General features: G+C 44.7%; 1 pseudogene; it reads left to right on the forward strand.

Annotated features, from left to right (window-relative positions):
- The first annotated feature begins 1,040 nt into the window (after positions 1-1,040).
- Positions 1,041-3,799, forward strand: LOC135918775 (piggyBac transposable element-derived protein 3-like; annotated as a pseudogene).
- Positions 3,800-13,058: the final 9,259 nt, after the last annotated feature.

The following is a 13,058-nucleotide window of genomic DNA, read 5'->3' on the forward strand; positions in this document are numbered from 1 at the left end:
ACCTACTAACAGCAGGGTGTGAAACTCGGCTAGTTGGTATTTCATGCTGAAGTGACTAGCGCAAGAGTGGACACGGGACATTAAAAGGCCGCAAGGACAAGCGCGATTTCCAACTGGTGTTTATTACAAAAAGGTGCGTATATATACTCTCGCGCACTTGATCATAATCAGTTGCAATCGTGCAAGAGAAGATGGCCACCACAAATAAACAAGATCGCACCATGGCAGAGCCAAGGCTTAAGGCGGCCTCCCCCATACTTGTCCTAGCTTGTCGCCGTTTTATTGTCCCGTGTCCACTCTTGCGCTAGTCACTTCAGCTACCAACAACACCTACACGACCCGACACACACCTGGAACGTCCCTCTTCATTGGTGGCCCTTGAGACGGACCTCACTGTGGCCACCTTTTCGAGGAGTGTCAGGTAAGGTTTGAAGCAAAACTACGGGCCGAGACCCGACGCGCGTTTCTTGTACCCCGAATTTCACGTCGTGGTAAGGTTGAGCACCTTTAGTTGTTCTGATTTTGCTTTCTCCTTCACTGGAAAGAATACCGTGCCAAAGGAATTCGCTGGTAGCGTCAGCTGTGTGGCGCCACTGTCTATATTGGCGTATGTGTTGGCGTCCATCCGAACTTCTTGCACAGGCGATTCTCAGGAAGTGTTTGAAAGTTCGCATTTGGCGCCACCATTCAGATTTAATGATTTGTAAAAATCTTCTGGAATGTCTCTCCGAAGGCTGAAGCCATGTGCACTTAGCCGGTTGATCGGCTGGAAAGAGAGAGAGATAAATGAGATGTGAAAGGCAGGGAGGTTAGCCAGAAGATAGACATCCGCTTTGCTACCCCTGCACTGGCGAAGGGGGAAGGGGAGACAGAAAGATAGAGAAAAAATGCCCATGCAAAGAAAAAGAAGGAGATGAAAAAACACATACAAAGGAACGCAGGAGTGTCACAGTCGTTCTAACGGGTCGCTTGACCGGAGGAACGTCAGTAGTGTCTTCGTCGCCTTCTGGTTTAACCTCTTATGACCTGTTGTCGCGATTTCGCATCATACCGGTTTTAAGCCGCACCACCAGAAGAAAACATCTGTAGCCGCTACCCCTGCGCTCAGAGGGAATCCACAGATGTCTGGCAACACGTGGAAAAGGCAGCGCCATCTATCGTCGATTCAGTAAAGAGCTGACGGCTGCCATTTCTCCAGTTGATGCCGACGAAGAACATTTCTCACTATCCATCCATTGACATCCGTCTCCATTCAAGGTATGTAAGTTTTTTGAATATAAAAAAATTTTGCATGATAGGCACTTGGTTGAATAATGCACGCAGATCACGTAAATAATTTGTTTTTGAAGATTAGTTGTTTTTTCAAGCGTGTGTCGCTTTGTCGCGTTTTCGCATCAACAGGCTGTAGCGTCCCGATTTGTGCACAACTTCGTCTTCCTCGGCATGTGGTCAAAAAACTAGTAATTTTTGTTTTTTGCAGTTATTCGGTGCTTTTTGTTCGTGATGGACACCAGAAGGTTCTACGGGATCAGGGTTCCACCCGTTGAAGAAAGCGAAGATAGCTGCCTCAGCGACAGCGATTCGGAATACAGCCCTGACACAGTACATGCTGCCCCATCAGATCAATCTGGGCAGTCTGGGAGCGACACAGGTGCGCAATTTTTTGTTTGTTGGGCGAGTTGCATTCGGCTGCAATGTGAAACGCCGTCAGCGTTCTTTCGTGTTGTATTGCAGTGGCGCGTCTTTTTCTTATGAAGCCAAAAGCTTCACTACGATAGTCAACACCGCGTTTGTCGGAGCACGAGTGACGTCACGCACTGCGCAGGCTACTGCCCATGTGCGCCGTCGCTTCTCCGCGCCACCGTTTGACCTTTCGCCGCAGCCGTGCGCATTTGAAAGGAGGGGTATATAAGGCGCGCTTGCCCATAGAACAGGCGCACGCTGCCACGCGCTATGCGTCATCGTTTGACGTTCGCCGCAAGCGCGTGTTTATCGCGGATCACCGCAGCTTTTCGCTTCGAGATATCCAGGCCCTTAGCTAAGCCCCAGCCAATTTTTTCAAGCCAAGGTTTTTGTGGCTTCTCAAATGTGGTTTGCGACCTCGCAGTGATTTCTTTTTCTTTTTTTGTTTGCAGATGAAGAAGGTGAAACGGAAGAGCCGTCAACGTCAAGCGCAAGAAGTTTCCTCTGGAAGCAAGTGAACCATCCGCGGACATGCCACCCTCAATGGGAAGACGGTCTTCCAGACCCTCCAGATGAGCCGAAAGCTCCCATTGCGTACTTCCGGTATTTTTTTGACGACAAGCTTCTTGAGGAGATTACAGACCAGTCCAATCTCTATGCAGTGCAGAAGAATGCCAACAAAGCATTGTGCCTAACACGCGCTGAACTGGAGCAGTTTCTTGGGGCCACAATGTATATGTCCATATACAGGCTTCCGCGATCGCGCATGTACTGGAACCGCGAGATGCGAGTAGAAAAAGTGGCAGAAGTTATGTCACGTGACAGGTGGCAAGCGATAAAGAACAGCCTTCATTTCAACGACAACAATCTCCTACAAGCAAATGCTGGCAAAGACAGGCTCTTCAAAATTCGACCACTCATTGACAATCTGCTGCTCAAATTTCAAATCCTTCCAAAGTCACAGATGCTGGTGGTCGACGAGCAAATTGTGCCGTTCAAAGGCCGCTCCTCACTCAAGCAGTACGTCCCTAGCAAGCCTCACAAGTGGGGCTACAAGATTTTTGTACTTTGCGACACCCACGGACTTGTCTCTGACTTCTCTATATACACAGGGGACATCCGCCCTGTTCCTGGATTACCTGACCTTGGAGCAAGCTCTAATGTTGTGCTCGAGCTTTCGCGCTCCATCCCAGAGAACAAGAGCTACTTGCTCTTTTTTGACAACTGGTTCACATCCATAAAACTGCTGGTAAATTTGCATCAGCGTGGTATTCCAGCAATGGGAACTGCACGCGCAAACGGAATTTCTGGATGCCGACTGCCCAGCGATGCAGAAGTGAAGAAGAACGGTAGAGGAAGCCACGTGGAGAGGCAGGCTACTATTGAAGGGGTCGAAGTCCGAGTAGTGAAGTGGTACGACAGCCGGGGAGTGAATATTGCTAGCACATTCGGGAGTGCCCAGCCTCTAGGAAGCTGCCAGCGGTATGACCGCAAAAAGAAAGAAAGATGTGAAGTTGAGCAGCCAGCCATTGTGAAGGCTTACAACACTTTTATGGGTGGAGTCGACCTTCTCGATGGGCTCATGGCGTACTACAGAATTTTTCTGAAGTCGAAGAAATTCTACCTGCGATTTTTTTTTCATTTTGTGGACATGGCTGTTGTGAGCAGCTGGCTGCTCTACCGGAGGGATTGTGATGCTCTAGGAATCCCAAAGAAACATCAACTGGATCTTCTAGCGTTCAAGGCTTCTCTAGCCAGCTGCCTGTGCAATCAAAACAAGGACGTGATGAAGAAGAGGGGCCGGCCGTCTCTTTCCGTGGAAGGAGAGCTTGAGAAGAAGAAAAGAAGAGGACCAGCAGCTCCAACACCTAATGCTGAAGTCCGTCAAGACAATGTTGGCCACTGGCCTGAAGTGTCGCAGCAACGACAACGATGCAAGATGCCTGGCTGCAAAGGCCAACCTGTTTCCTTCTGCACAAAGTGCAAAGTTCATCTGTGTATAAAAAAAAGTTCAAATTGTTTCATTTCTTTTCATAAGAACTGAGATACAAATGTGCTAAACTCAAAGAAATGAGCTCTCAAGTGTGTTTGAAAATAAACATTTTTTGATCCATTACGACCTGTTGTCGCGTTTTCGCGACATAGCTGTAACTTTCTTCCTAAAACCCCGACACGCATAAAAGTTGCTGTGTAACTTCCTCATAACCAGAACATAAAAAGCCACAGCAAAAATAATTTTTTTATGCAGTATGCTAAATTCAGGCTAGAAGAGGTTAAAGATGCATCAGGCGGCACTCTAAGATTGCTCAAAAAGTAGCCGGTCGTCCGTTTTACATACTACGAAGCCACCCAAGCCGTGCACTCGCATGCGGTAATCTAGGCAGCCAAACTCGCTGGGTTCTGAAAGCTTGCGTTAACACATAGAGCCCTCTGTACCAGAAATAGGCTGCAGCAAGACATCAAGGTGGGCGATCGTTGTTTAGGAGTCATCGTTGGTTATAGTTACGGCGTAGATGTACTGTTTTCTGCAGGAAATAAGGTCGGACACATCTTCTTTAGAGTTGGCAAAATGCTAACAGTTAAGCAGACGAAAGGCAGATGTACAGTGAACCATGTCAACAAATACATCGCGTGTGCAAAAGTTGTGTATGTCATTACTCTGTCGTATCACGGCCGCTGGATAAGGAAAAAAAACGTGCGGCCAGCCACGTACTACATCGAAAACGCTGTCATCCGCCGTGGTGTCATCAGTCGCGGGCTGTTGTCTGGAATCGGCATTGAAAATGCGTGAGGAATGCGCCTCGAACGCCGTTGCCCGTGGAAACCGAAGAGCCCCGTACCAGGAAGCTAGCGCCGTTCGGCCCAGCCAAGCGGCCGAGAATGCAACTACGACTGAGACATTTGCTCCTATTGCAGGCCGCCTGACATTGTAGGTCCCACTTTTCTTTTTTTTCTATATCCAGTGGCCGTGTTCATGTGAATGAATGTGTTGGACAAAGAAAGCACTGCGTTAATGTTCATCTTAGAGAGACATAAGTTGTCTCTACAAAGGACTGCACTGCTACATCTTCGTTTGCATAGTAAATAATGTGGCTGCGTTCCTATTTTTAAGGAAATTTTAAATATTTTCAAACACGCAAGCCAGGTGGCAAGTGAAATAGCAGAAGAATACAACATAAACATTAGGGGGGCATACGTATCTTTAAGTGAACCATCGCTCACTCTTCGCGTGAAACAATTTCGCTATTTATATCAGTCCTGATAATTACATCGTCAAAGAGCCCTGCGCATGTGCGGGCTCTTTGAAATTCGGTTCCTATTTAACTGTGTGAAGTTCCCGAATACCATCAGTTGGGAGTCAGCGCTGTGTTGTCGTGTTTTTCATCCTTTTCTACGGGTTGCTTTTGCGCTTTTACGAAAAGTACAATAAACGCATTTTCTTCAATGTAAGATGTGGCTTTGTGCAAGGTTTCTAATGAAATGAAGCAGTTGGAGTTTCTAGATAATTTATGCATATAGATAAAAATGTTTGAAGAGTTGAAACGTCGCTTCCGTGTGGCGCAGTGGTTAATATGTATGGTTTACACCTGAAGTACCGGGATTCAAATTCACTTTCATGCATTTCTTTCGTAACCTATTTAAGGGTGAATTGCTTGCCCTTGGATGTCCATTTACGTAGTAATACTAATAAAGAACTCGTAAACAGTGGAAAATATGAGGCGCGGAGGACTTTTTTTTGTATTTTGCTTCTACTTGAGCTAAACACGCTTCGTTAAAGGTGTTAATAAATAAATAGCGCTTAATAATGGCATAAGGGTGCTAGTCTGGCGACAAATTGATTGATACCCTTAAAGGTATTAAAGTGTGCAGTATGAAGGAATGGGGCCCTTAGTCACAAAAGCGTGTAACGCCGGAATTGAATATAACAGCAAATTGGTGTCAATTCTGATTCTGGACATATTATTGACGAATAGTGTCGGCCAATTTAAAAAAGCACGCATGAAAGGAAAGCTTCCTGAATTTGGCCCCAGGGCTCTCATTCACAAGAACTCTTACGTTAGAATTGTTTCTTAAGAGAAAATTGCAGCTAGCCTTGGCACTGGGCATAATATCAGCGAAGGTGACTGGCCAACGCGAAATAGCCCTTACGACGAAAGGGAGCTTTGTGAATTCTTCACCACACAAAAGCTAAACTATTCTCCAAGGAAGGCGGAACATTGCATATTCAGGCCTATCACTCCATAGGGATGTGACGTCAGTGACAAGCTCCTGGACATGCGCACACGGGCATCGCTACCTGCCGGACTTTCCTCGCCGTCATCGGTTACGTCACAGTTCACGCAGCGTAAAAGATCGGCCACTTCGTGGACCCCAGCCAGTGGGCGCGGCATAGGCACAGCGACAATGCCGCTCGCGAATCCTTTCCTGTTCTTCGTTCAAGTGAGAGAATATCGCCTAGCGTATGGCTATCGCCGTGAAAATGTTCGCCTCTTGCTTCAGCCGTGCGTGAGTGATACGTTTGCTACGATTTACCATTGCTTTGTGAGCCTACTGACTTCTTGCGGTGACGTAGAGACTAACCCGGGACCATCTACTGAAGAAGCGCTTCAGACCCTTATTGCTGATGTTTGGGAACTCACACAAAGTGTGCAAACTACGAACAGAATGCTGAACGAAACGAGTACTAAGCGGTCCTCAATCGATAACAAGCTTGATGACATTTCTGCTTTGGTAGCTGCTTAAACGCGCAGAGTTGATGAGCTTCAGTCATATGTCGAGAAACTGGCTTTGAATGGAGACGATTTGGAGAATATGGGTAGAAGAGACAATTTGATTGTATATAGTATAAAAGAAACGATAGATGGAAATGAGCAATCCCTCGAGCAGGTCGTTTCTAAAACCATTCTGGCCGATACACGGAAGGTTCAAACCGTGGCTATCGAGCATATTCATAGAGTGGTCCGCCCAACTGAGGGCAAGTGCGGACCTGTCATTTTCGAACTTGTGGATGGCAGAGATAAAACTAATATTAAGAATTGTAAGACACTGAAAGGCACAGCGTATAGGTATATCGGAAAACTTCTCCGAGCGGGTACAATGAATCAGGAAGAAACTGTAGGCTGCTGCTGAGCACAGAGGAAAAAGTGACAAAGTCAAGCCGTTGTTCAAAAAAATTAATATGAATTGCAAACTGTTCCGATGGGACGACACTAAAAATAAAATAGTCACACTAGCTTTACAATCACGGTCTCACTGTGTCTTCTGAAAAAAAAGGTGGTCGTAAGAACCGGAATACAGGCCGTAAGGACACAGTTCAAGGCGACTTTTGTGTTCTGAATAATAATTCCCGCAGCATTTCGAATAAAACTGTAGGACTTGAAGATCTTTTAACGTATGAGCCGGACATTGCAGTGCTAACCGAAGCGCTGCTGCATGATAAAATACCCGATAAGGACGTGATACTTTAATCGTACGAAATTATCCTTCATAACTTCAGCTCTAGAGTGGGTGGGGTGGCCACTGTGATAAAGAAACTAACATATTCTGCACTTGTACCACACCATACTAGTACGGAAATGCTCTGGACCCGACTTCGTGGTTGCAAACAGACCATATTTATTGGCGCTGTTTACAGGCCACCAAATTCAAATCTAGGTACACTTGAAACGCCGTATGACTTTCGGAATGAGCAGAAAAAATGATACGCGCATGTCATTTTGTGCGGTGAATACAATCTATCAAAAATAAACTGGGAATGGTTTAATGCTTCATTTTCATGCCGGCATTCTGCTTTGCTACTCGATATTGCTCTTTATTTTAATTTGAAGCAGGCTGTGGTTGAACCATCGCGGGTGGTTGCAACAACGGGCTCACCTCTACGGATCTTGTGTTTGTGTCTGATGCTGTTGACAGGCTGGGTTTTAAGGTGGATACTACGCCCGGTACATCCGAACAAGATCTAGTGCATTCCAAAACGGATAAGACTCCTCCAATTAGACACAAGCCAACAAAACAATTTTATTACTTCAATAACGCTGAAGACGAGAACATTTAAGTCTTCTTGAACAAGAATACGTCAATTTTTTTTCTGCAAGACACAGGGACGGCCACACGAGTTTCACTGAGTTGTTGTTGGATTTTAAAGTACGGTGCACAAGTGTATTCCTCGGTACGTCTGCTCAGGAAGAAAACGATATTCATAGCCACAGTCCATGGATTAAACGGGAAATAATTCACTTAAACGCTGCGTAAAGGAAATTTCCCATAGCAGACCCAAGAAATAAATAAAGCTATTAAAATTTTATTTCATTTGATGTAAAGCTGCACAACTTCCTTCTTAATGACCCTCGAAGTTTCTGGACTAAAATAAAGGATCCTGTAAATAAATTGACAATAAACGTGTGGACGTTAGTAAAAGTCAACAAATAGCGGCAACTTCTAGTGAATATTTTGTTCTGTGTTCCTGCGGGATGGTGACTGGTCTATTGATCTCAGATCAATCAGCTTTCAGGTACCTGATCTTGCTATAAGCGAAGAAGGCATTTCTTCCGCACTTCTTCACTTCAATACAAAGAAATCATCTTGACCAGATGATATTCCGAATGCGTTTTTTTCTTTCTTTCGAATGCGTGCGAAATTCCTCGTTATTATTTTCAGTACGAGTCTGCGTAAAGGTGACGTCTCCAGTGATCAGAAACTGGCTAAGGTTATTCCTGTACACAGATATGGCACTAAGCTCCACGCTACTAATTACAGGCCAGTTAGTTCGTTGTGCACTACAAGTGCAGTAATGAAACACTTAATTTTTGATACATCGCCTCATAGTTGAAAGGTAATAACTTTTTTCTGAAGCATAACTTGGTTTTCTTCGCGGGTTATCGACTGCGACACAATTAATACACACTTCCTATGATTTCTAAGCACTGTAAGAAAAGAGAAGACCTTAGACACATAATCTGGGCATGCCCAGAGAAACAATATAATAACTATAACAGGTCAGAAATACAGCAACGAACTTTAATTATAAGAGATGAAGAGCAATGGGAGACCTTCCGGCTCAGCTCGGCCCTGGATGTTCAAGCAAGACTAGTCCAAACAGCTGAAGACGCCGCCGCTGCCCGAGGACTGCCGGCCGCCGTCTAAAGGGGGGAGGGGGAAGACTTGTCAGCATTAAAAAGATGTTATATTTTGCACTCTTTAACTCTCACTTACGTTACTGGATGCTAATATGGGGAAAACACGACAGCATCGAACTTACAGAATCTCTTCCTCATTCAGAAAAAAGCACTTCGATCAATGGAAAATTCCTCGTTCTTCGACCACACAGAACTCACTCTTTCGCAAACATATAATTATGAAAATCCCCAATATATACAAATAAAAAATATTAAGAACCTATAAAAACACCACATTAGGTAGAGCGGAACTATTCAAAGAATTATCAAATCTCAGGAATAGTACAATTTCTTACCCTTTCAGATATCAACCGCCATACTACGTTCTCTTCTCACGCACTCATTATGGGAAAGAAAGACTTGACTACGCACTGGCGACTGCACTAAATGAGCTAGACCGGAAAAATATTGACGTTCTGGCCCTTACTAACAAAAGCTTATTTGACCTGTTCGTGTGACAGTATTGGAACTGCTTATGTGTCTCATTGATCATTGAAATATGTATGCTGTGTAATTTTTCTTGTAACTGCCATTTGTGATGGGATTGTCTGAATCAGGGTGTCGACGAGCCATATATAAAAATACTGAAGTATATCTATAGCGGCTACACAGCCACCGTAGTCCTCCATAAAGAAAGCAACAAAATCCCAATAAAGGAAGGCGTCAGGCAGGGAGATACGATCTCTCCAATGCCATTCACAGCGTGTTTACAGGAGGTATTAAAAGACCTGGATTGGGAAGAATTGGGGATAAGAGTTAATGGAGGATACCTTAGTAACTTGCGATTCGCTGATGGTATTGCCTTGCTTAGTAACTCAGGGGACCAACTGCAATGCAGGCTCACTGGCCTGGAGAGGCAAAGCCGAAGGGTGGGTCTAAAAATTAATCTGCAGAAAACTAAAGTAATGTTTAACAGTCTCGGAAGAGAACAGCAGTTTACGATAGGCAGCGAGGCACTGGAAGTGGTAAGGGAATACATCTACATAGGACAGGTAGTGACTGCGGATCCGGATCATTAGACTGAAATAATCAAAGGAATAAAAATGGGCTGGCGTGCGTTTGGCAGGCATTCTCAGATCATGAACAGCAGGTTGCCATTATCCCTCAAGAGAAAAGTGTATAAGAGCTGTGTCTTACCAGTACTCACCTACGGGGCAGAAACCTGGAGGCTTACGAAAAGGGTTCTACTGAAATTGAGTACGACGCAACGAGCTATGGAACGAAGAATGATAGGTGTAACGTTAAGGGATAAGAAAAGAGCAGATTGGGTGAGGGAACAAACGCGAGTTAATGACATCTTAGTTGAAATCAAGCAAAAGAAATGAACATGGGCAGGACATGTAACGAGGAGGGAAGATAACCGGTGGTCATTAAGGGTTACGGACTGGATTCCAAGGGAAGAGAAGCGTAGCAGAGGGCGGCAGAAAGTTAGGTGGGCGGATGAGATTAAGAAGTTTGCAGGGACAACATGGCCACAATTAGTACATTACCGGGGCAGTTGGAGAAGTATGGGAGAGGCCTTTGCCCTGCAGTGGGCGTAACCAGGCTGCTGCTGCTGATGATGATGTGGGATCGTTTCTTTATTTTATGTTTATATAACTGAGTCCATATAACAAATCGTCGTGTCATTGCTGCTGAACGGGCGACTAGAACTTAGTCAAGCTGCACAGATGCAGCTTCTTTCTCTGGCCCCGTATTTTCGCAATAACAACGTATGCGGCAAAAATAAAACTTGATTGATTTATTTATTTTTGTATTTATTTATTTATTTATTTATTGTAGTTGTTACCCACTCCCCAGCCACATTTTTTGCAAAATAAAGTTATTTCTCTCTCGCTCTTTCTTTCAACCCTTGACAAAGCAAGACAAATAGATGCCATTTTTATGGACTTTGAAAGAGCCTTCGACCGCGTGCTACATAGTAAACTTTTACTAAAGCTTAGGGACACCTTACAGAATCAACAAATTTTGCAGTGGATTGGCTCGTACCTATCGCACTGGCAGCAGTACGTCCAGATATCCAGTTCAAGTTCATCTGTCGCTCCAGTATTGCCAGGAGTGTCACAATGGCTCAATCATTCGGCCACTTCTTTTGCTTATATACTTAGATGACCTCAAGCTTGACTCTTCTTCGCATGCCCGTTTTCTTGAGCATTACTGCGTAATTTATCATAATGTTCTTACTGAAGGTGACCAGCCCATTCTAAATAACTATTTTATGTGCTGTTTGCAATTGCAGCAACAACTGGAAGATGTCATTAAACGCCACGAAGTGGAAACAAATGACCTTAATCCGAAAAAAAATGTCATTGAAGTATTCCTATAAAATTACTAACGTATCTCTCGATCTAGTAGAACAGTTTAAGTACCTTGTCGTAACGATTAGCTCGAATCTCATTTGGAGCCCTCACAATAAAAGCATAGCTTCAGTGACATCCAAAAAACTAGGGCTAATAAGACACCGGTTAGAACATGCATTCACTAAAACAAAGCTTGTAGTCTATACTCACTCGTGAGTCCCTTACTGGAATATGCTGACGTGGTCTGGAATCCACATACTAAAACGCATGCTAAAGGTATAGAGGGGAATCGGAGAAAGACACTGTGATTAACATACAATGCCTACGGAAGAGAGTTATCGATATATAATTTTCTCAGCCGCTCTGGTTTTCCCACCTTGGAATCTCGTCGAAAAAGACACCGTTTGAATATGTTATTCGCCATCATTAGTAATCATACCAAAATGTAATTTCATTATGCAGTACAACAGAATACAACAAACTCGGCACAAACACGATAAACCAATTGTAATGCCTCAGTGCAGAACCAATGCATACAAGCTGACCTTCTTTCGAAGAATGATAGCCGACAGGAACAAGTTATCTTACAATTCGGTCAGCTTATCATCTCCCTATGCATCTTTATTAGCAATAAGTTCCAGCCAGTAAGGTTTGTGTGCTTGGTCTTTTTTTTCTGATGCTTCTGATGTTTCGGTTTAGGGATTTGAATGTAACACGTTGTGTCTGTCGCTCTTTGAACGCGCTGCTTTTCTAGTCGCTGGGGCAGCACTACGGCGACGGGAGCTTTCATCTCCTGCTGCCTTCTTTTTGGTTTCTCTTTTAGTGCCTTTAGTTCATTCTTCAATGAGGGACATCCTTTATCCGTTGCCAAATGTTCACCATTACAGTTAGGGCACCGATATGCCTGACTTTCACAGGAATCTACATGGTGATTCTCACCGCATTTGGCACAGGCCAGATATTTGGTGCAAAATGGCGGCAATATTTATGGATATCACTACCATTTCTGAACATGCTGCTTCAGATACGTCTTCGCCTCCAAAATATATCACGAAGCACGTATTCCCCATTTACCCCTTAATCCGTGACATGCACAAAAAGTCCAATATGGCTGTTTCGGCAATATTCCAATTGGCTCAGTCTCACATGTTCGAAAAGTTTCCAGATTATCTTCAAGTTTTCACAGATGCATCTCTACACAACGACGGTCAAGGCGCCTCTGCAGCTTTTTTCTGCACATCAACTCAAGTACGAGGTATCTTTCAAATACCTCATCCAACTTCGTCAACAACTGCAGAACTAGCAGCGATTAATGTTGCACTGAAATACGTACAAGAGGAGTTAACTACATCGAAGGTTGTCATCTTTACGGACTCCCGTGCTGACCTTAGCAGGTTACAACGCAGTGAGCTTGATTGTCCACTTGTGCGTAGCATTGCTGACTCTACGAGCAAAATTACATCACGTGGGGTATCTCTCGTTGCTCAATGGATACCTTCACACGCAGGAATCGCTGGAATTGAAGATGCTGATCGGCTTGCTTCAAGTTGCACTCATAGCAACTGTGACTGCCCAGAAATTGTGTGCAAGCTTGATGACGCTCGTCTGCTGATTTGTCGCCATCTTCTCAAGCAGCATCCAGATCAGCGCGTCGCAAATTTAACGTTCCCGCCCCGTGTTCGCGGTCGAGGCTTGCCTCGTCGCGCTAGAGCACAACTGCTCAAGCTGAGGGTTGGTTGCGTGAACGTGCACGAACGTTTATACAGACAAGGGCGTGTGGCAAGTCCATTGTGTACGTCTTGTGGCTGCTACGAGACACTTCAACACCTTATATTTGAGTTTCCCGCTCTTAGTGCGCAGCGCATGTAGCTAGTGAGAAACTACCATCTCCTTGGCCTGC

This window comes from Dermacentor albipictus, chromosome 9, assembly GCF_038994185.2.
Source record: "Dermacentor albipictus isolate Rhodes 1998 colony chromosome 9, USDA_Dalb.pri_finalv2, whole genome shotgun sequence".
Lineage (NCBI taxonomy): Eukaryota > Metazoa > Arthropoda > Arachnida > Ixodida > Ixodidae > Dermacentor > Dermacentor albipictus.